The sequence below is a fragment of the Microtus pennsylvanicus genome, chromosome 9 (assembly GCF_037038515.1).
Source record: "Microtus pennsylvanicus isolate mMicPen1 chromosome 9, mMicPen1.hap1, whole genome shotgun sequence".
NCBI classification, from domain to species: domain Eukaryota; kingdom Metazoa; phylum Chordata; class Mammalia; order Rodentia; family Cricetidae; genus Microtus; species Microtus pennsylvanicus.
The window spans coordinates 14,278,393-14,302,625 of record NC_134587.1 but is presented as its reverse complement, the minus strand read 5'-3'; the positions used below and the strand labels follow the sequence as shown (position 1 = coordinate 14,302,625).

The 24,233-nt window shown below is 41.9% G+C and overlaps 1 protein-coding gene across 9 annotated transcripts in view; it reads left to right on the top strand.

The window, feature by feature from the left end:
- B3galt1 (beta-1,3-galactosyltransferase 1) overlaps nt 1-24,233 on the top strand; it is a 501,059-nt gene that overhangs the window by 450,538 nt on the left and 26,288 nt on the right. Inside the window, exon 1 of one of the 9 annotated variants that reach the window (XM_075984988.1) lies at nt 21,851-21,912. The exons of the other annotated variants lie outside the window; for them this stretch is intronic. The gene's annotated coding sequence lies outside the window, so the exon portion shown is untranslated. Of the gene's footprint in view, nt 1-21,850; nt 21,913-24,233 lie in introns of those variants that run through there. 9 annotated transcript variants of the gene reach the window in all.

The window sequence follows — 24,233 nt, the reverse complement described above, 5'->3', positions numbered from 1 at the left end:
ACAGGACGGATCAGTACCAGATCTGGCTTCAGCTCACTCCAAATCCTAAGTCCTGTGGGAGATCCAAGTTTTCAGAATTAAATGATCACACAATTGAAAGTCCACTCAGTTTAGGCTATTGCGTTCCTCCTACAGGACAGCAAGCATGGTAGCACCTGTAGCTCAGAATTTACCGTAAATTTAGTTAGATGAGATTTAAATATCATGTTTGTGAAATGATTAGCACTGTGGTTGATGCTCGAACTTTAACTAATCCTCAGTGCATTGTATCGGTTAGTGTTCATATTAATTTAGATAAATATTATGATCTTGCAAGATAAAGGAACCTGACTGGCCTGTTAGAAGGACACCTAAAACCTCCCTTCAAAGTGTCCCTTGGTGTGGTAACTGAGACTTTGGAAGAATGTCAAATGTTCTGGATCCTAAAAACTAAAATAAAATTTTAATAGTAGTTGGGAAGGACTTGTATGGTAGGAAGCACACAGAAAAACTGAAGACGCCAGGGTATCTAGCGTGTAGACAGCAAGGGTACTGATGCAGGAGGAGACCCTGTGGAGTCTGGGGAGCCTCCCTGTGGTCTCGCTGAGAATGGAATGTTTCCGGCAGGTGGTGGCACTGAGTGATCTGATAGGCTTGGCAGGTTAGGAAGATCATTGTGACTGCAGGCCAAACAAGAGGAATCAGGAAGGAGCTTCTCACAATGGAGTACGGGAGGGTGTGAGTCCCAAGAGACGTGAACATGTGAAAACTCACTGCAGGACACTGGCAGGTCATACTGGTGGATTAGGAACAGAGAGATGGGCAGAGTTAAGAGGTTTCCGGTCTTGCAGACAGACGGGGATATTTCATAAACACACCCTGAAGAGGACCATGGTTATCAATCTGCTTTTGTGCATGTTACATCCTGGGGTTCCTGAGATATGCAAGTGTACACTCAAGCACTCAACTAGCTGTATGAACCCAAGGCACTATAGATTCTTTTGAGCTAGATGGTGCGTCCAAGAGTTATTATCCGCATGCAGATGGTTATTAGGAAAATTTCCTTAGGAAACAAAATTAAGACTGGGAAAGAAGAGGCCCCAAGACTTAGCCTTTAGGAACTTGTCAACCAAGGAGGCTTTCTGGGTCAGTTTCCGAGAGAAACAGAACAATTGGCAGGAGCTTCATGAGTGCAGAATCTGATGGAGAAGCCCATGGAAACTAGAGGCATGGGCAAGGAGTAATATCCAAGTCCAAACACACAGCTGGACAGCTGGGAGAGCAGTGACTGGAAACTTTGTGCTTTGTCTTACATGTTCTTACAAATAAATAATGGGCTGAGCCCATGGAAATTTCATCCAAAAGCTCCCTTATAGGCAAATAAGAATAATGTTTGAGCAAAGAGCTGAGTTCTATGACCCAGCTGAGTGGACTCAGAAAATTCCCACCAAAGACAAGAAAGGAAAACCAGAAGTAGTGATCGCCTCCCAGGAAGGTCAGTGAGTAGGTACCAGTGATGCAACCTGTGGCATGGTTACAAGGCAGTCCCCGGGGTTAGACAGCCTGGGCTTCTATTCTAACTTGGCCATTCATTTGCCTGTGACCTTGACATAGTTTTTCCAGTCAGTGTCTTATCTTTAAAGTGGGTACAGAATTTCCTGCTTCTGAAAGTTATGAAAACTAAATTAGTTAAAATACCGAAAGGACTCAGAAAAAAAATGCCTGAATATAGTCAATGCTCAATGTCACCTAAAAATTCATTAAAAAGGTATATATGTATTTGAAAGATAGATGTAGACATCACAGTTAAGATTTATCCAGGGTGGTAAGGAGTGATGAGGAGGAATAGCAAGTACACAGCAACAGCCAAGAAAAAAATGTGGTAGAAATATTGGGCTTCACTTCAGGTGCTGAGTCAGGCAATAAAAGGAGGAGGTAGCTACCTCAGTGCTTTAGAGAATTCTAGAATTTCCTATCCTCTTCCTCCATTCAAGACAACTGTACCATGAATGAGCTATGACACTTGTAAGATAAACCCTTGTGCTTTCCAAATAAACTTCGAAAGAACGTATGTTGATATACAAGCTTCACTGGGCCTGCCAAAGTAGGTCTGCAATCCCAGCTACTCAAGACGCTGTAGCAAAACGATCATTGGGTCAAGACCCACCTGGGCAACTTTTGAGAGCCTATCTCAAAATAAAGAAGTTAAAGTTGTGGCTCAGTGACAGAGAGCACTTGCTTATCAAATGGTAGCTTCAGACCCCAGAAGTACATAAGAGAAAGAATGAAAGAAATGGGGAGAGGGAAGAAAGCGTGAGAGGGAGAAAGGAAAAAAAAAACCAATAGAGACACAGATGTTACTGGAGAGGAACCAGTAGCAGCCTCTGTTAGAACTGTGTGGATTTCTTTTCTGACAAACCACTCGGTTCCCAATGGAGCAAGGCCCCTTGCACAGGAGACTTTGAGAAGGCCTGAAAAGGCTTCAGTGGCTAGATAATAATGCCTTGGGAGGCCGAGGAAGAAAGGTGAGAAGGTCGATAAGGATGTACCAGGAGGACCAGAACACTGTAGTTACCCTATCCATACATTGCATGATAGAAGTTAGCTCAATTTGGGAAACAACCAGGCTAGCTAAAAGATAAAACACTTATATTTTTATTCATTATAAGGGGAAAAAACACGAAACAGGAACAAGAATTCCAAGCTCAGCTGTGCGGCAAGAGAACCACAGAGAGAGAGAGCACCTGGGCCGAGCGCCCGTTTTTTTTCTCAGGTCCCGGAAAGCCACATCCTAATTTGGTCCTGCCTCCTGAAGATAATTGGTTAACAGAGCTTCCCCATCACTACATAGGGTGTTCATGAAGGGCATGAGGCACCATGCACTCTGCTACCCTAGAAGGTACTTAAAAAAAACTTCCAAAACCTTCATTTGCTTGTTCTAAAACAGCATTAACTTTAAGAATTTATTTTCCCTACAGTAAACCAAAAGCATTTGCCCAGAGTCGGTTTTCTTTCTAACTCCACACTGTCCTAACGTCCACAACTAAATGATTTCTTCTCCCGTCATCCTTTGCTTCTCCCTTCTGAGATAAAGATTTAACCTCACTCTTTTCTCCAGAGAATTCCCTCTTCCGAGTCTTTCCAGGACTTGGAGAAGGACTCTGAGTCACTTTCTTTGAATTTCTTTTAATTTTTTAATTTCTTCGGGTAGTGAAAAGGTGTTTGTCACACTGCAGGGTCAAGAATTCAACATTCACTGTGAAACTGAAAGGCCGTTTTTATTTTTCCCTTAAATTAAATACTTATAAAGACTTTGGACCACGATGAATCAGATCGAACTATCCACCATGATCCTCTATGCCTTCCGTTCAGTGCTGCACAGCAAGACCTTAATGTCAACACCATGTCCCCTGGCTCTATCTTCCCTCAAGTTAGACTTTCTGGCCGTTTTTCTCAGGGCAGAAGACAGGTTCTTTCTATACTTGTCTTCTGTAATTACCAGCCTCCTTTCTTCAAGTGACTTCCGGCCTGCATCCCATAATAGCTGTGTGCTGGATCCTCTGAACCCCATCCTGTTCTGTAACTGGTTCAGTTACTGGAACCTATGTCAGGTGCTCCCCCTGCCTTTGTACCAGCTCCCTCCATGTCTCCAGAGCCCAAGAAGGAGGAGACCAGAAGCAGAGGCACATGGGCCTTTGGTGTTGATGGAACAGTTCTCCAAGCATCTAAGCCAACTCCCAAAGAAGAGAAACAATGAGGGACAACGAGATGGACCCATCCCTGGGCTCTGCAAACAGTTCAGGGAAACAATACAATATCACCTTTACTACATCCTGAAAGATCTCTGAGGGCCAAGCCATCAAGAAAGCTCAAGAAACTTCTGAGAGAGTTCCTGTTAAGGGTGGGCTGAGGGTGTTAAAGGAGATGATGGGGATACTGAAAAAGATCAAGAGGGGGCTGGAGGTCAGGGATGGGGTGAGAGGCGTGGAATTATATATAATGCAAGAATATTTGAACATAAAACAGTTTTCCAATGTAGCCATACAGACTACCCTTTGCACTAAGACAGTCAAGTTTTTTTTCTTTTTTTTTTGGCTCTGAGTCAGAGCAGTCCAGACTCATGTGCACTACTGTGGCGGAATTTACAGAGGGTACCCGCACTCTGCGGCGGCTGTCCCACACTAGGGTTTTCTGGTGGCATGTTTGTTTATGGCCTTGGATGGGCTGTAATCAAATTCCTCCACAAACTCCACCTCGGCCACTGAGCACCCGGGATCGGAAAGTATTCTGTCTCACAATCCCTGGGTTTTAGATGTTTGAGAAAGCACCAGGGGCAGCTGTCGAGTCAGCTTTGCCCACGTCCCGGTGTGCTTTCCTGGGAATCGGTGACAGCTATTCTCAGCAGATGTCACTGGTCTCTAGAGAGACTGCGGGAGAGGCTGCACTTGGGATTCTAGAAGTACAGTAGAGACTTCTGCGGGCCATAAACCTGTCACAGCCAAAGTCATCATTTCCTCCCTGCTCTCTTGGGACAAAGTGTTCTAAGGTGTCTAACCGCACTTAGAATAAGTATAGGCTTATTTCCCAAGCAGCTCTACAAATACATATTGAGCTACCTGGAAAGCCCTATGTTCATCGTGGTGCAGCTTTGACTTCCAACACCCAGAGCTCAGAGCCTGAAGTGAGACCATGGCTCTGCAGATGCTGGTTGAATGAGTCAGCTTAGACCTGCAGTCCCAGAACACAGGAGTAGAAAACTGTCCTTCATGAGTTAGTCTGCCTACCACCGCACAAACGACTTCTATAATCTTCGCTCATGGCATAAAATATTCCTCATCCTCTAATGAAATGTGTCTAGTGTTTGATGAACTGCCTTATGAATTAATGTGCAACCACAGCAAGGAACATTGTCCGTGGGATTTTTGAAAGAGCCAGAAAACTGATCAGGAGAGGCCACTTGGTTGATGAGCCCGACCGTCGTGATGGGCGACCTTTCCCTGTGTTCTCTGCATAAGAGCTGAGTTGGTCACAGTTGCACGATCCCAAGTGAGCCGTTCAACTGTGTCCTTTTCTTTGTCAATTAGGAAAGTAAATCATCGGCAGGCAGACAAGATGACAATTTTAGAGAGACGAGCTTGAGTCCACTCTCATTTTCACAGTTCTAACCCTAGCTAGGCAGATGACTGTGCAGTGGTTACTGTGTGCAGCACGCTGTGCTGTGAGTGAGTTTTGCATGTAACAGCATGTGCCCCTTGTACTAGAAATAACTCTAGGTGTTTGGCTTCTTTAAACCTTCCTTTTTGCAGATTAGAAAACAGGACTATCAGGGTTTCTAAAAGTAGTGTGTGGCTCACGTGGAATTTAGGTCTTTATACTAGTGTGCACAGGTTTCAAAACCTGGTGACCATAATAAGTTGGTACATGCCTCACAACTGACTGGAATAATTTGTAAATCATAAATAGCACAGAATTTTATTACAAACCATTTTTGCTTCTATAAAAGGGATCTCATGCCCTTGTTCCAATCAATTCTCTTATTATTGATTTAAGTTGCTTTAAGTCTTGAAAAGCAGCAATATTATAATAATAATAATTTCTACTGAGTATCAGTTATGTTTTACTTACTATATCAGACATTTTGCAGACCTTTTTTGATACAGGGTCTCACTATGTATCCCTGGCTGGCCTGAAACTTGCTATGTAGACCAGATTAACCTCAAACTTAAAGAGATCTGACTGCCTCTGCCTTCTAAGTGTTGATATCAAAGACAGATATCATCATGCCCAACTAGAGACATTATTCTGCATATCAGATATTTATATTATGATTCACAACATTAGCAAAATTACAGTTATGAAGTAACAACAAAGCAGCGTAATGGTTGGAGGTCAGCCCATGAGAAACTGTATTAAAGGGTCGCAGCATTGGAAAGGTTGAGAAACTACTGCCCTAGAATCTAGAGGGCACTAAAAGATTTTTAGGCAGGAGACCACACAGAATGAGTAAGCAGCCTTTCCTAGTCAAGTTCTGGCGTTTGTATAGAAAGTCTATTGATAGATGACCAGACCATGTCTTTCTGTCTTTCTCACCGATCACCATTCCATCTGAAGGTCATAGCCTGAGAACATGCATGCAGATGACTAAGGAAAAGTGAATTCTCCCAAGCCTTCCCACTAGAGCAGGTTCCTGAGTGACAAGCTGCATAGGGATCAGGTGTTTTCACAAATCAACGAACAGGGCTGGAAGTGGGGATGGGATGGGGCAAGGATACCATTGTCAAGAGCTAGAAGAAGAAAGCCAGTGCATGGGAATGAGGTAGGGTAAGGATTCAGTCATGTTTTAAAAGAACCATGTTGTTCAGAAAGAAAAGTCAAGGACCAAGTTTCTCAAGCCTTCAGCAAAATGCTTCCAAGTTTCCAGCTGAGGAATAAGGATGCTCACTTACTGCGTGTTAACCTGCAAGTTGGAACTACCCCATCAATATGAGCACATTGGGCTGCACATCTGAAGAGGCGTTCAGCCCTGATCATTCTGGAAAGACTTGCATAGATCCAGTGGTGCCTTGTGTTACACCAAGAATTGACTTCCATATGGTTAAAATTGAGAGTCTGGGGCAAAATTAATAGGTTCTTCTTCACCTATGTTTTTCACGAAGACCTGATTAATCTCTTTGATTTTTAAATTAGCAAGTCAAAACATCAGTCTGTTTGATTAAACACACATGTGCGCAGTTAATTGATTTCCTGACTAGACTTGATTTCCAGGAAGAGCAGTGTGGCCTGAAGCTAAGATGAGTGACAGGTAAGTCTATCAACCCAGACTTGGCCCTGGCTTCTGCTACAAGCCAGTTGCAATAGCACGGTGAACCACTGAGCAGACAGCATCTATATTCTGAAGTCCGCTGGCAATCAAATAAAAGACAAAGGCTAGTTTGAACAAAAGGGATTTCTCTTCGAAAGGAAATTCATCACGGGGTCTAGAGAAACGGCTCAATAACGAAGAGCACTTGCTGCTCTTCCAGAAGACTCGAGTACATACATCAGGAAGCTCACAACCACCCATAACTCCAACTCTGAGGGATATGACTTCATCTTTCTGCTGTCACATAACCCAAGAGCAGTTATTCATTGGGGTTGGAATACCAACACTATACTGAATGCCCTGACTCATGGGAACCTTCCCATATTTGACTCCCATTCTAGTCGTTCTTCCCAACAGTTTTCAACAGCACCCTTTATTAATAATTTATTCCAGCCCAGTGTGGCTGAAGATGGCACACCCAGCATCGCAGCAGCTAATGCAAACTCCTATTGTTCTGTGTTGCACCTGCGGTTGCACATTTGTCTGCAACCCAAAGAGAGGATTCAGTGTTCATAAGCAAATTGAGTAATGACTATGCAATTACAATTTCAGCTGTGTGGTCGTTCATCAACTCTCAAAGTTTCTATCTTTTGAATATGCTCAAATTTAAAACCATCTGACTTTTTCCAGAATAAGAGAGCATGTTCTTAAAATGTCCCGTAAAGGACTTGAGGTAAAAATCTGTGGCCCAGATAGTAAGATTAATCAAGAAGTTGGAAGAGAGAAAATAAATACAATTGTGGAAAGACTCTCGCATTCTCCAACTAGAAAACCTAACTGCAGTGGCATTGCTACATTCGCTGGAGCAGCTTTGGCAAGCTATACAAAAGGGAAAAAATAAGTCTGGCCATAAGAAATAAGTACAAGAAGACTAGAAGATTTAAGTAGTATTCAGTATCCTATTATAGTTCATCTGAAATAATAATTACCTTTACTTTGGGCTTGCTTTTGCTTAGTTGAACACCGGAAGCTGTTAACTGGACTTTGTCTGGGTTCTTTAAGCAATTGAATGGCATGCGGTCTGTCTTAAATGTTAGTGTGTCTAAAAAAGGACCGAATGGATTAAAATTTATTCCTTTAACTACATTATATAAAGATGTTATCTCCCAGTTACTTTATATGGAGTATGGAATAGGAACATACCCTATTTTATGGTATGTTCTGCAAAAAAAGGTAAAGGCAATGGTCAAAATAAAATAAGAATGTGAGTTCTTGCCAGTTCTTTAGGCTTGGTCCTGGTTTCTAAAAGCCTAGAGGGAGACAGCAGCCATAGTCTGTTGCTGGCATTGCCTGACAAGTCTAGTTCAACTGTGCATGTCATGTGACCCCAATAAATGTCTTCTGCATTTGTCTAGGCCATGCAATGCGTCTTCATAACCTTGCATTTCTACACTATATTGAAATGAATCAAAGATGATTACTCTCAAGTCATCTCTAGTGTCCTTCAAGGATGATACCACCTGCATATATATATATATATATATATATATATATATATATATTCAGGACAATATGAGTCACAGCATCCATAATGGTTAACAAATTATATTAAAATAGTTTAATATTTTACTTGTTTAAATAATTTAAAAATTAAAATATAATAGCATTTTATCTGAGTGCTAAAATGAATATTCTGACCTACAAAGTTATGTTGTGTACTACACGCCCACTTGATACTTGTTTCATTTCCATGGATCTGAAGTGGGCATCCATGTCCCAATTTAAAGCTGAATAAATTACTGCAGATCAGTGATACTGATAATAACCAATAGAATTTGGATGTAGGCCATCTGACCACACGATCTGTAGCTTTACCATTACACAGTGCTACTTCCTGGTATAAGTACCTCAAGAGATGTTTTTCAAAGTTAATGACATGATCTATAATCACAAGGAGTAAAGCAGATTTATAGCTGCAGATTTTCATAAATATTTGATCCTGACAAATAGCCAACATATTATAGACCAATCTATCTTTACATGAAATTTCATTTCAAGATGTTTCACAGTTAGGGAAACGGAAGGAAATTCAGATCTTGTCCCCACAACTTAATTTACCTGGAGTAGAATTCCATTCAAAAAAGGCAAATCCAGCTCTTTGGGTTCCATCAGGCCCTGATTCCCTGGGGATTTTTGTGATGAATTTAGAGCTAAGAATCCTCATACTTGGCAGTCAGATCAACTCATTATTGAGCTGGCTCATCAGAGACCCCCATGATCACTGACTTCAGCCTCCAAAGAACTTCCCCGTGATGCTGCAGACACCCACTCTAGAATAAACTCTAAAATAATAACATAGAAGCCTTCACACAAAAGAAGACTTCAAACAAAAAGTAAATGACATAAATAAAATAAATTTATGCTACCACCATAACGACCACAGATGCTACACTGTCCTCATACCAGCACCACAGGGGTTAATATCATGCTGGTCTGTGCACTTGGCCCTACCTTGTAGGTTTCAATGGCTTTCAGTATTTTTATGACATATGCGTAGCCCTGGACTATAGTCACAGATTGATGACCCAGGTGGGGAATTCATGTCTGTCACTAGTACTGTGAACATGATTTGAGGGACTCCAGGCCGCAGATCATTGCTACTGCCTTTGTTCTTTGACACCACAATTGAGACATGTGAAATTTCTAGGACACCAGGAACACTGTCATCTGTTCTAAAAAGTCACTCCACTGCAGTCTCTGAGAATACTAATAGGGGAAAGTTGGAAAGAGCAGGAAGCCTATTAGACTTCCACGCCAACCGTGGAGGAGTGATTGCACAAATGGAATACAACAGTCACCGAAAATAAATGGCAGGAGAAGCAGGCAACAGCATGCAAGTGTTGATGATGCTTGTTAAATGGAGGGGGAAGAAAGCACATGAAAGGGGACAGACACCACGACTCCACGTTTATAAAAGAAACAACATAAAACACAAGTAGAAAAATATCCCCCATGTTCTTGTCAACAGTGCTTATATCTTCACAATAGGATTACAGTTGAATTTTTTGTTTCTTTTACTGTTTATTTTCTGTCTTGTGCTTGTAGCATCCGTGATGCTGAAAGCCTTCTCAAGAGCAATAGAGCTTTCAAATGCACTGTCAGAAAGAGAAAGTAAGAAAATCAAGAATGATACTATAGCGAATAGGATTATGCTTACTGCATAAAGAATTTAAGAAACTGCCTCCAGTCGTTTGCCTCTGTTGAATTAGACCTTGTTTGTAAGAAAACAAAAAACAAACAGCAATATAACAGTGTGACAATCATTTACAATTGCAGGAGGGAAGTCATGAGGTATCCTAACTGCCCACTTGCTCATGGCATCCCAAACTATGTCCCTAAAATGTTTCTAGTGACAACAAATTCTGTAGCTGTGTTCCAGCTCTGTCTGAGCTCTTCAAAGGAACAGACTGGGTCAGAACTGTCCTGCAGTGAGGAACTCTGATGAACTTTGTCTAACTAGTAGCACTTCTGCCCATTAGCATCTCACAACCCAAAGCAATATGTCGGGATCTTGATTTTTTTTCTTTTTGACCCCCACTTTTATGCTGAGCTCTCCTAACCAAGTAGAGATAAATAGTGATTCTGAGATCTTATGTTTGTTCCAGGAGCCATGTGCTAGGGCTCCCCAGAGAGGCCGAGGCAAGGGCACTTTTCCATTCATCTTCTGGGATCAACATGGACCATGCAATCCATTTGTACAGTTGTGTCATGCCTTGAAAATTTCCCAGGTCTTAAAGGGCTCTTTTCTCCTTATCCCTATTATCCCAAAATCCAATTTATCCTCTTCAATCTGGCAGTAAATGGTCCTATACAAAATTTTTCAAGTGTATTCTAACCAGCTTAACAATAGCTCTGAAGAGTCCTTCCGGGGAGGCAATCTTGGCCATGAAGATTCATCTCATCATCTCCAAACTTCTCAATGTAGACACCCTTCTGGGCAGTTTGGATGCAACCTGAGGGAAAGCACCTTGTGAGGGGACTTCAGAGAAAACACAGCCCAGCAGCAGTTGCAAATCAGGGCTGTGGTGTGGGAAGCCAAGGTGGAAAGCACCATTTGCATCTCTTTATCACTCCTTAGAGATGCAATTTTCACCCGCTACTGCTGTAGCTGGACAAGATGGATGGAATCTCAGGTGACCCACCACAATAGCAAGGCAGATCATTTATAAAAATCAGTTCACAAAGACATTCAGAGTAGAATAATTCAAGAATCCGACAGTTGACAACCTGTGAAAAGCTGAAAAAAGGTTCAGGAAAAGTTCAGGCACTATATTATATATCCTGAGTTTCTCTTGTATGTACGTGTGTGTGTGTGTGTGTGTGTGTGTGTGTGTGTGTGTGTGTGTTTACTGCTTCCCACTAGAAAGCAAGAATTAATTCAGAGACACAAATTTCCCTTGAAATGAAAAAGATATCATATACACAAAAAAATAAAATGCCTCACAGGTATTTTTCAATATCACTGAAATATTTTCTTTAAGTTTCTTTACCTTTACTATCTCAGCAAAGGACGCTTGTTGATACAACTATTCGATGACAGCTTACTATTTATGACTCTCTGGAAGTCATTTACTCAATTCTTATTCATCAGTTACAATATTTCTCGCACTACCCTGTTATGCTAAAGTATAGTGGTAAATATAATTATGAGGTTCATAAAAATGGTGAGGAATTCAGATAAAATCTTTGGCATTATAGAGGTCACAGCTTATCAAAGAGGCATAGTTAAGAGCAATTGAGAAAATTAGCGTATTGATTGAGGCATCTTCCCAAATGACAGCGTAAACAATCAGCCTGAAGTACAATCAATTCTTTTTTTTTTTTTTTTTTTTTTTTTTTTTTTTTAATTTTTTTATTGATAAAAGGAGGATAAAGAAAAGAAAAAAAAAACAAATTTCCACCTCCTCCCACCAGCCTCCCATTTCCCTCCCCCTCCTCCCACTCTTCTCCCCCTCCTCCCACCCCTCTCCCCTTCCCCCCACTCCTCTCCCCCTCCCTTTCCAGTCCAAAGAGCTGTCAGGGTTCCCTGCCCTGTGGTACGTCCTAGGTCCTCCCCCCTCCATCCATATCTAGGAAGGTGAACATCCAGACTGGCTAGGCTCCCACCAAGCCAGCACATTGCATAGGATCAAAACCGCGTGCCATTGTCCTTGGCGTCTCATCAGCCCTCATTGTTCGCCATGTTCCGAGAGTCCAGTTTTATCCCATGCTTTTTCTGGTAACAGTCCAGCTGGCCTTGGTGAGCTCGCAGTAGATCATCTCCACTGTCTCAGTGGGTGGGTGCACTCCTCGTGGTCCCGACATCTTTGCTCATGTTCTCACTCCTTCTGCTCCTCATTGGGACCTTGGGAGCTCAGTCCAGTGCTCCAGTGTGGGTCTCTGTCTCTATCTCCATCCATCGCCAAATGCAAGTTCTAGGATGGTATGCAATATATTCGTCAGTATTGCTCTAGGGTAGGGTCATTTCAGGTTCCCTATCCTCAGCTGCCCAGGGAACTAACTGGGGACCTCAGCTTGGGCACCTGGGAGCCCCTCTAGGGTCAAATCTCCTGCCCACCCTAAAGTGGGTCCCTTAACTAAGAATTGTGGTTCCGTGCTCCCCTATCCAACCTTCCTTTATCCCGATCCTCCTGTTTCCCCAAGTCCACCCTCCTTCCCTTCTACCTTTTCTCTCCCCATCTCCCCTAACCCCCATCCCACCCCACCCCCAAGATCCCACTTTTCCCCCCGGCAATTTTGTCTACTTCCCTTATCCAAGAGGATAACTATATGTTTTTCCTTGGGTTCACCTTCTTACTTAGCTTCTTTAGATTCGCCTATTGTAGACTCCGTGAACCCTATTTATGGCTAGAAACCAATTATGAGTGAGTACATCCCATGTTCGTCTTTTTGGGCCTGGGATACCTCACTCAGGATAGTGTTTTCTATTTCCATCCATTTGCATGCAAAATTCGAGAAGTCATTGTTTTTTACCGCAGCGTAGTACTCTAGTGTGTATATATTCCATACTTTCTTCATCCATTCTTCCATTGAAGGGCATCTAGGTTGTTTCCAGGTTCTGGCTATTACAAATAATACTGCTATGAACATAGTTGAACAAATGCTTTTGACATGTGATAGAGCATCTCTTGGGTAAATTCCCAAGAGTGGTATTGCTGGGTCCAGGGGTAGGTTGATCCCGAATTTCCGGAGAAACCGAAACACTGACTTCCACAGTGGTTGCACAAGATTGCATTCCCACCAGCAATGGATGAGGGTACCCCTTCCTCCACAGCCTCTCCAGCAAAGGCTATCCTTGGTGTTTTTGACTTTAGCCAATCTTACAGGTGTAAGATGATATCTCAAAGTTGTTTTGATTTGCATTTCCCTGATCGCTAAGGAGGTTGAGCATGACCTTAAGTGTCTTTTGGTCATTTGAACTTCTTCTGTTGAGAATTCTCTGTTCAGTTCAGCGCCCCATTTTTTAATTGGGTTAATTAGCATTTTAAAGTCTAGTTTCTTGAGTTCTCTATATATTTTGGAGATCAGACCTTTGTCTGTTGCGGGGTTGGTGAAGATCTTCTCCCAGTCAGTAGGTTGCCTTTGTGTCTTAGTGACAGTGTCCTTTGCTTTACAGAAGCTTCTCAGTTTTAGTAGGTCCCATTTATTCAATGTTGCCCTTAATGTCTGTGCTTCTGGGGTTATACCTAAGAAGCGATCGCCTGTGCCCATCTGTTGTAGGGTATTGCCCACTTTCTCTTCTATCAGGTTCAGTGTTTTCGGGCTGATATTGAGGTCTTTAATCCATTTGGACTTGAGTTTTGTGCACGGTGATAGATATGGGTCTATTTTCATTCTTCTACAGGTTGACATCCAGTTGTGCCAGCACCATTTGTTGAAGATGCTTTCTTTCTTCCAATGTAAACTTTTAGCTCCTTTATCGAAAATGAGGTGTTCATAGGTTTGTGGGATAAAGTCCGGGTCTTCTATACGATTCCATTGGTCGACTTCTCTGTTTTTATGCCAGTACCACCCTGTTTTCATTACTGTAGCTCTGTAATAGAGTTTGAAGTCAGGGATGGTAATGCCTCCAGAAGATCCTTTATTGTATAGGATTGTTTTGGCTATCCTGGGTTTTTTGTTTTTCCATATAAAGTTGATTATTGTCCTCTCCAGGTCTGTGAAGAATTTTGATGGGATCTTGATGGGGATTGCATTGAATCTATAAATTGCCTTTGGTAGAATTGCCATTTTTACTATGTTGATCCTCCCAATCCAAGAGCAAGGGATGTCCATCCATTTTTTGGTATCCTCTTCAATTTCTTTCTTCAATGCCTTAAAGTTCTTGTCAAATAGATCTTTCACTTCCTTGGTTAGATTTACCCCAAGATATTTTATGCTGTTTGTGGCTATCGTGAATGGAGAAGCTTCTCTGATTTCCCTCTCTGCTTCCATATCCTTTGAGTATAGGAGGGCGACTGATTTTTTGGAGTTGATCTTGTATCCTGCCACATTACTAAAGCTGTTTATCAGCTGTAAAAGTTCTTTGGTGGAATTTTGGGGGTCGCTTATGTACACTATCATATCATCTGCGAATAACGAAAGTTTAACTTCTTCATTTCCAATTCGAATCCCCTTGATCCCATTATGCTGTCTTATTGCTATTGCTAGAACTTCCAGCACTATATTGAAGAGGTATGGCGAAAGTGGGCAGCCTTGTCGCGTTCCTGAGTTAAGCGGGATGGCTTTGAGTTTCTCTCCATTTAATTTGATGTTAGCTGTCGGCTTGCTGTATATAGCTTTTATTATATTTAGGTATGACCCTTGTATCCCTAATCTCTCCAAGACTTTTAACATAAATGGATGTTGAATTTTGTCAAATGCTTTTTCAGCATCTAATGAAATGATCATATGGTTTTTTTCTTTCAGTTTATTTATATGATGGATTACATTGATAGATTTTCGTATGTTGAACCAGCCCTGCATCTCAGGAATGAAGCCTACTTGATCATAATGGATAATTTTTCGGATGTGTTCTTGGATTCGGTTTGCCAGTATTTTGTTGAGGATTTTTGCGTCGATATTCATGAGTGAGATCGGCCTGTAATTCTCTTTCCTGGTTGAGTCTTTGTGTGGTTTTGGTATCAGAGTAACTGTAGCTTCATAAAAGGAATTTGGTAATGACCCTTCTGTTTCTATATTGTGGAATACATTGAGGAGTATAGGTATTAGGTCTTCTTGGAAGTTCTGGTAGAATTCCGCATTGAAACCATCTGGCCCTGGGCTTTTTTTGGTAGGGAGGTTTTTGATAACAGCTTCTAGTTCTTCGCGACTGACAGGTCTGTTTAGCTTGTTCACCTGGTCCTGATTTAATTTTGGTAAATCGTATTTATCTAAGAAAGTGTCCATTTCTTTTACATTTTCCAGTTTAGTGGCATACAAGCTTTTGTAGTAAGATCTAATGACTCTCTGAATTTCCTCTGTGTTTGTGGTTATGTCCCCCTTTTCATTTCTGATCTTATTAATTTGCAAATTTTCTCTCTGCCGTTTGATTAGTTTGGATAGGGGTTTGTCAATCTTGTTGATTTTTTCCAGGAACCAGCTTCTTGATTCATTGATTCTTTGGATTGTTTTTTGTGATTCTATTTTGTTGATTTCAGCCCTCAGTTTGATTATTTCCAGTCTTCTACTCCTCCTAGGTGAGTCTGCTTCTTTTTTTTCTAGAGCTTTCAGGTGGGCTGTTAAGTCTCCAATATGTGCTTTCTCTGTTTTCTTTAAGTGGGCACTTAGTGCTATGAACTTTCCTCTCAGGACTGCTTTCATAGTGTCCCATAAGTTCGAGTATGTTGTTTCTTTATTTTCATTGAATTCAAGGAAGACTTTAATTTCTTTCTTTATTTCCTCCTTAATCCAGGTATGGTTCAGTAGTTGACTGTTCAGTTTCCATGAGTTTGTAGGCTTTCTGGGGGTAGCATTGTTGTTGAATTCTAACTTTAATCCATGGTGGTCTGATAAGACACAGGTGGTTAGTAATATTTTTTTGTAGCTGTGTAAGTTAGCTTTGTTACCAAGTATGTGGTCAATTTTCGAGAAGGTTCCATGAGCTGCAGAGAAAAAGGTATATTCTTTCCTATTTGGGTGGAATATTCTATAGATGTCTGTTAAGTCCATTTGCTTCATTACCTCCATTAATTCTCTAATTTCTCTGTTAGGTTTCTGTCTGATTGACCTGTCCATTGGTGAAAGAGGAGTGTTGAAGTCTCCTACTATTAGTGTGTGCGGTTTGATGGCTGCCTTGAATTTTAGCAATGTTTCTTTTACATACGTGGGTGCTTTTATATTAGGGGCATAGATATTCAGGATTGAGACTTCTTCCTGATTAATTTTTCCTGTTATGAGTATAAAATGTCCCTTTCCATCTCTTCTGATTGATTTAAGTTTGAAGTCAACTTTGTTAGAAATTAGTATGGCCACACCTGCTTGTTTCTTAGGTCCATTTGCTTGATAAGCCTTTTCCCAGCCCTTTACTCTGAGTAGGTGCCTGTCTTTGTGGCTGAGGTGTGTTTCTTGTATACAGCAGAATGTTGGATCCTGTTTTCGTATCCAGTCTCTTAGCCTGTGCCTTTTTATAGGTGAGTTGAGTCCATTGACATTAAGTGATATTAATGACCAGTGGTTGTTAACTCCGGTCACTTTTTAAGTAGTAGGGTTTGTGTGTTTCCCTTCTTTGAGTTGCGCTGGTGAAGGGTCTCTAGATGTCTGAGTTATTGAGGTCTTTGTTGGACTCCTTGGTTAGTGATTTTCCTTCTATTATTTTCTGTAAGGCTGGATTTGTGGCTACGTATTGCTTAAATTTGTTTTTATCCTGGAAAATTTTGTTTTCTCCATTTATGGTGAACGAAAGCTTGGCTGGATATAGTAGTCTGGGCTTGCATCCATGGTCTCTTAGTTTTTGCAGTACATCTATCCAGGACCTTCTGGCTTTCATGGTTTCCATAGAGAAGTCAGGTGTAAGTCTGATAGGTTTACCTTTATAAGTAAGTTGGCCTTTTTCCTTTGCGGCTCTTAATATTCTTTCTTTATTCTGTATATTTTGTGTTTTGATTATTATATGGCGAGGGGATGTTTTTTTTTGATCCAGCCTATTTGGGGTTCTGTATGCCTCTTGAACCTTCATAGGTACATCCTTCTTCAGGTTGGGAAAGTTTTCTTCTATAATTTTGTTAAGTATATTTTCTGGACCGTTGAGCTGCACTTCTTCTCCTTCTTCTACTCCAATTATTCTTAGGTTTGGTCTTTTTATTGTGTCCCATATTTCCTGAATGTTTTGTGATGAGAGTTTGTTGGACTTGCTGCTTTCTTTGATCAGTGCGTTTATTTTCTCTATGTTATCCTCAGACTCTGAGATTCTTTCTTCTATCTCTTGTATTCTGCTGGTTATGCTTGTTTCTGTAGTCTCTATTTGTTTACCTAGATTTTCCATGTCCAGCCGGCCCTCTGTTTGTGTTTTCTTCTTTGCCTCCATTTCATTTTTCAAATCATGAACTGTTTCCATTATCTGCTTGATTGTTTTTCCTTGCTTTCCTAGGGTATCATTCACTGATTTACTCAATTCCTCGAGCTTTCTGTTATACTTCTCATCCATTTCTATAAGGGCGTTTTTTATATGCTGTTTAAGGGTGTCAATCACTGTCATGAAGTCAGTTTTTTCTCCTTCTTCATGATTAAGGTGTTCATGTCCTCCTGTTGTGAGGTCGCTGGCTTCTGGTGGTTTCGTGTTGTTCTTCAGATTGTTGGGTGAATTCTTGCATTGGCGTCTCCCCATCTCTTCCTTCCAATATTCTCCTATGGATCTTCTTTTACAGGATCAGGTCTTCTTGCCAACTGATGTACCTTCCAAGTGATGTCACTCCCCCGTGATGTTTCTCCTGGAGTCCAGTTCCGATCTCCTTGCTGCTTGGTTAGCTTCCAAACAAAGGCCCACCCTGCTTGCTGCAGGCAGGTTATGGAGACAAAGGAGCTACCACCTTCCCCTTTGCACTCACCTTCGGGTTCAGTCCCAGCGCCCAGGCAGGCTGAACAGGGAGGCACTCTGCTCCAAGAAGGGAGGGATGGAGGGAGACAGGGGGTAGGGGGATCTGGATGTAAGCTGGATGGGATAGGAAGAGAGAGGAGGTACCGGGCAGTGTAGCCCTGTAGGTTGATCAGGAAGTGTAGGCGGGCTGTTCCCGGGTGCCGCAGCACTCACTCACCACAATGATGTCTCACTAGGTGCCCTGATCGAAACTCCGTGCTGCTTGGTTCGCTCGCAGACAAAGGGCCCACCCTGCTTGCTGCAGGCGGGCTATGGGGACAAAGAAGCCCCCGAGCTCCCCTTTACCCTACGCTTGGGGTTAGGACCCAGCGCCCAAGCAGGCAGAGCAGGGAGGCTCTCTGCCACCAGGGAAGGGAGGGTGAAGAGAAACAGAGGGTGGGGGGATCTGGATGTAAGCTGGATGGGATAGGAAGAGAGAGGAGGTACCGGGCAGTGTAGCCCTGTTGGTTGATCAGGAAGTGTAGGCGGGCTGTTCCCGGGTGCCGCAGCACTCACTCACCACAATGATGTCTCACTAGGTGCCCTGATCGAAACTCCGTGCTGCTTGGTTCGCTCGCTCGCAGACAAAGGGCCCACCCTGCTTGCTGCAGGCGGGCTATGGGGACAAAGAAGCCCCCGAGCTTCCCTTTACCCTACGCTTGGGGTTAGGACCCAGCGCCCAAGCAGGCAGAGCAGGGAGGCTCTCTGCCACCAGGGAAGGGAGGGGGAAGAGAAACAGAGGGTGGGGGGATCTGGATGTAAGCTGGATGGGATAGGAAGAGAGAGGAGGTACCGGGCAGTGTAGCCCTGTAGGTTGATCAGGAAGTGTAGGCGGGCTGTTCTCGGGTGCCGCAGCACTCGCTCACCACAATGATGTCTCACTAGGTGCCCTAATGAAACTCCGTGCTGCTTGGTTTGCTCGCTCGCAGACAAAGGGCCCACCCTGCTTGCTGCAGGCGGGCTATGGGGACAAAGAAGCCCCCGAGCTCCCCTTTACCCTACGCTTGGGGTTAGGACCCAGCGCCCAAGCAGGCAGAGCAGGGAGGCTCTCTGCCACCAGGGAAGGGAGGGGGCCAATCAATTCTTAAGTTATGAGGGCATATTGAGGATGAAAAAAAACGAGAGAGGAGAAGTAAACAAACAATTGCACGCATGAGAGATAAACTTCATATTCTGAGCACAAACCACATTCTGTTATGAACCTAATAACCCACCACATCTGAAAAAGATCAAGTAACTTAACCCTTTTATTTCTTTGTATATGCTCTCATCTTGCTAGTGAATGTAGACAGTTTTCCCTAGAAAGTTTCTGCCTATCATTTCTTACATTTGTGGTCCAAGTCATGAGTCATTGAGAATTAATGCTTGTCATTTTAGTACCGTGCCATTTGTACCTCAGTTATCCCTTACTTCATCCGACATAGGTGGTCATCAATATATCTTTTGGCTTCTTTTTTTTTTAACTTTTTGACTTGTTAAATGTAAAGAATTTGTAGTTTATGTGTTTTTTTTTTAATTATCAGGTCAACAGATTTTAAAGGTGGGATCATGGAAGTAGGGGAGATGAAGGCTTGGTTAGGAAGGGTTTGTTTGCTGCCCACACATGCCTGAGCTTACTGCCTAGACACCACACAAAAAGACAGGCACTCTGGGGAACTGGAGATGAGTGAATTCCTTGGGCTCACTGGCCAGCTACTTTAGCCTAAGAAATGAGCTCCAAGGCAGTGAGGAGTGAACACACACACACACACACACCTCAAGGCGGACAGCACCCGAGGAACACCCAACATTTCTCTCCTATCCCCACGTGCACATACAAACAAACATATACGCAATATAAGACTGTCAAATGTGCTAAATGAATAAATATAAAGAGAAGTGCCATGGTTCATTTAAAGTGCAGAAGGTGCAGAAAGAGTAGTAAGTTGGCAGTTCATTTCCACACCCACCAATAGGAGCACACATGCTGGGGTATATGATTACATACTAAAATCAGACATCACAAAAAGAACCAAATGAGTTCCCAGCAATTTAAATAGCAAACTTATGTTGGCCTATTTTTAAATGAAGACTCTGTAGCTTCCAATGAATTTACGTTGAGGAGAGAGTTCCCTAGGAAAGACAGCTGTCATCCAGGCCATGATCACCTGAGGACCACAAGACATCTGGTCAAAGGTTAACACAATACACATGTTGTCAATTAGTCTTGTCAAGTAAAATCCTCGATTTAAAGGGCTCTTCCTTACAAGGCAGTGCTATATACTATTGTCCAGTATGAATAGAGCAAGGATTTATTTGGTTAATGCTGGCTTTTTTCATTTGAGAACAATATAAACTTAAGCAACAAGAAACTAGAAATAAGAATTAAACTTTGTGTGCCATTTTAAAGTAAACCATGTACCTCACTATTAACCTGAAATTTATATTCTCTTAATCTCATTTCACATTAAAGAAACAGAGACAATTCCATGTGATATGAGATTCTTAGGCTCAACAAAACCCATTTTATAAGGCTAAGAAGGAAGAAATATCTTTAAAGATGTTGGCATTCATGAACTTTTGCAAGGGTGTGATGTGGTTTTGGCAAATAAGCCATCAGCACAGCATGGCCATGAGCAATGTAACCCTCAGTACTGGGTGATTCTTTGTGAGCTAATTCAGTAGACATCCAATCGCTGCCACCATTAGCAAACTATCATTACTGCTTCAAGAGAGTCGGGTGTCTTTGACACTCTTTCTACTTTCTAGGAGATCCAACAGTCATAAAGTAGCTGCTGCCAGTGATGCTCATTCCTGCTTTAGCGTTACTCAGAGATATCTGTTGGGTGAAAATTGGTTATCCTAGTTGTAAAGAAGCCTGGGGAGTTACGTTGTTATTTTTAGCTTCTTTTATAGTGGCCCAATCCCAGGAAGGAAGGCTAAAGGGAGATGCGAATGGGAGATGAACCAGCCGTGCTACCAAATCTTCTATAATTAAAAAGTTTCTTAGGCACGGTTACCAGCTAGTAAGTGGTGGAACTTAGATGCCAAGTTACATGGTCTTCCTGAGACAAAGGAATGCCCTTCATGGTAGACAGGTAGCTCACTTGGCCCTTTGATTGAGCCCAACTGAAACCTTAGGAGAAGTTACTTTCTCCTCTTATAGAATAGCATGCACTCCTAACATGGTTACTGATCTGGCTACAAAAGTATCTTAATACTGTGATAGAAGCAGCCCTGCCTGTGAGCGGAAAGTTCATAAAAGATGTATTCTTCATCCCTCACATGATTATCATGAAAAATGCCAACTGTTGTAGCTGTGCGTGGTGGGCATGCTGTAATCCCAACACTGGGGATGTAGAAGCAAGAGGACCAGGAGTTTAAGGTCATCTTCATCTGGGCTACATGAGACCCTGTCTTAGAAATAATAAATAAATTTGACTGACACAGTCTAACCTTTGAAAGCAGAAACTCAAAAACAAGATGCTCTTCCAGAGGGCCGAGGTTTAAGACTCAGCACCCATCCACAGTGGCTAGCAGCCATCTGTAAATCTTGTTCTAAGGATCCAGGGTCTTCTTCTGCCCTCCACAAGCACTGCACAGTTGTGATGCACAGACACACATGTGTTTTTTTTTAAATAAAATAAACACTGTGTTGTGATGGTCCACACACTGCAGTTTAATACCTTATACTCAAATCCAGGTTCAATCATATATATATATATATATATATATATATATATACACCTGTATGAATCCATATTTATATGTATACATGTGTATATAAATATATATGTATATATGTATTTGTTGTTGTTAGACTGTCTTATGAGACGTGGTCAAACAGTGGCTCTCTTGCACTGGAGAACCCAGACTCTGATAATTGCTCCGTCCATGAGGCCGGATGTCTGAGCAGTCCTCGTCTGGTGCTGAAGGCCTGTACGACTCCTGGAGAGCTGCTGGTCTTCAGCCTCTGTTGGAAAGGTGAGGAAGCTGGTTGTCACATCAGTGCAGGAATGCCACAGGAACAAAATGACAGGTATGAGCTACCCCGCCACACTCTCACAAGATTATATATGCTGTTTGCAAAGGATTTTGTACAATGCTAAGAAACTCATAGGTATTAATTAAACAGGTATTAATTAAACATCATTTAACTTAAAAAAATGTCTAAGTGTCATAAGGTTGATTTACTAAATCTTAGACATTATTTGCTGTATAAGTCTACTCAGCCATAAAAATGGTGATCCTTCTGCCTGAAAGCTCAGAGGAGAGAGCAGAAAGTGAGATGTTTTTCTCTGTAGTTTCTGATGAACTTATATCTGTATGGTTCTCTATGTTTAAAATGAAAGAAATGACTAGTTCCTTTACAGCTGACCTGATTCAAATTGTACTTGAGACCTCCTCTAATTTCTCCTTCTGCAAGACCTTCAAACTATCTGATGGACTTTCAAATTACGTGCTAAGAAATGGAAAGCAAATAACTTAAAATTCTTAGAAAAATCACTTGTGCCATCTGTCCAGACCATGTTGAAAAAAAAAATGACTATTAAAATGAAGTCTTTAAATAAAAAATAGCTTCAGAATTTCACAGAAAGTCATCTCTAATGGGCCAAGAAAAATGTGCTTTAAATGAGACTTTTTACAGCATTCAACGAGTTCCAGAAACAGCCTGCCATCGCCAACATAAAGAAAAGTGAAACTAGTATCTGTGGAAGCTCAGGGGCAGCACAGAGTCGTATTTTAACCTGATGTTGTCAGAAGCAAATCCTGCACCATCTTCTTGTTATCTTGTCTATGATATACTCTCTCCAGTCCAAGAAACTGGATTTAAACCCTGGTGCTGTGAAATATGTCTCTTGCTATAACAAAGCAAAAAGAAAACCGCCTTGTTTCAACCCAAGCTTACCTTTGTGTCCTGCGGAGGAGAGTGCGGCTAAGTATGAGAAAGGACCTGCCGTGCACCAATCTCTGAGCCAGGTTTCCATGCTCAGGCCTGGGAAGGTGGCCTCAGAGCCTTGGTGCCTTCTGCTGATGATACTGGGACAGGGCAGAGTCCTGGCTTGGGGAATTGGAAGAAAAGGAAGGAAAGAGAGTTGGGTCACTTTGTGAACAGCTCCTAGCAGCAGGGAGGCCAGTTCTGGGAATGTCCCACACACCCTGTCAACAGACTGCAAGAACCACAGAGGTTAGGCATTGGGGTAAAGCAGGAGAGAACATTCATTTGGGGGCCTGGTTAGGAACCAGGGAAGGAAGGGTGCCCCTCATGGGAGGTGATGCCAGACCACAAGCAGATGGTGGCCTTGCAGTCACTGTTCTATGTGAAGGAGCCCATGGACATAAAGAAGGACATTGCTTCTTTAAGGGCTTTTCAAAGCAAATGCAAGTGGCAGGATTTTGGAATTGTGAGAATTAATGATACTTATAAGAGGTATTTTGAGGGGCAGAAATTGTAAGGAGATGTGACACCAGACCTACATCTGAAGTCTTAAAGTCTGTGAACTGTTAGCTCTGCACTTGATCCGGGAGACTAGATAGCTCCAGGTCTTTCTGACTATGAAATGTCCTACCTGGAACAGTCTAAAGCCCAGGTATAAGGGGAAAGGCAATCGACAATAACAGAATACGGAGAGAGGAGTGAGATGAGATAAATAAATGTAAATTAAAAAGAAAAAGACCAAGAGAGTTTAAAATTGCAAGCTCTACTCATTGAACTAGAGGAGAAACAGCCTAAAACTCAGGGAAGAGTGGCTTAAACATAGCAGTGCTGACTTCCCACACCAGAAAGATTTTTGTCTCTAAGAATAGATTGAATACAAATGTTTTGTAGAAAGAAAGTCATAAACAAAAAAAATTAAGGGAGAGGAGTATCTAGACATGGACATTTATGTAGAAGGTGGTATTCATACTGTTCCCTGTACCCGGAGTTGTTGTTAGGTCTTCTGGGGCCTTGGTCGGATGATGATGTACCCTTTAGTGTTGCCTCAGAGACAGGCTCCATCCATTCTTAGCAAGCTAGGAAGAAAAAGTCCCAAGTTACATTTTATATCAACTCTATATCAACTCTCCTAAACCTGAAAACAATCATGGTATAGCGACTTCAGGATAGTTTAGTATATTTTTAACATTTATTATAACTGCATGTATACTATTTAGAAGGCTGAATTTGCGGACTTTTTGTATTCTAAAATTATATATGAAAAACTCCAAAATTTTGTCACACAATACTAATAAGAATAGTCATAATTACATTTCTATTAGCTGATATGCCCCCTTAATTATATAATTGCATGGTTTTTTTATAGGAATATTATAAAATGAATTTGAAATGACTCTTATGAAAAGAGTCAATTAGTGGGG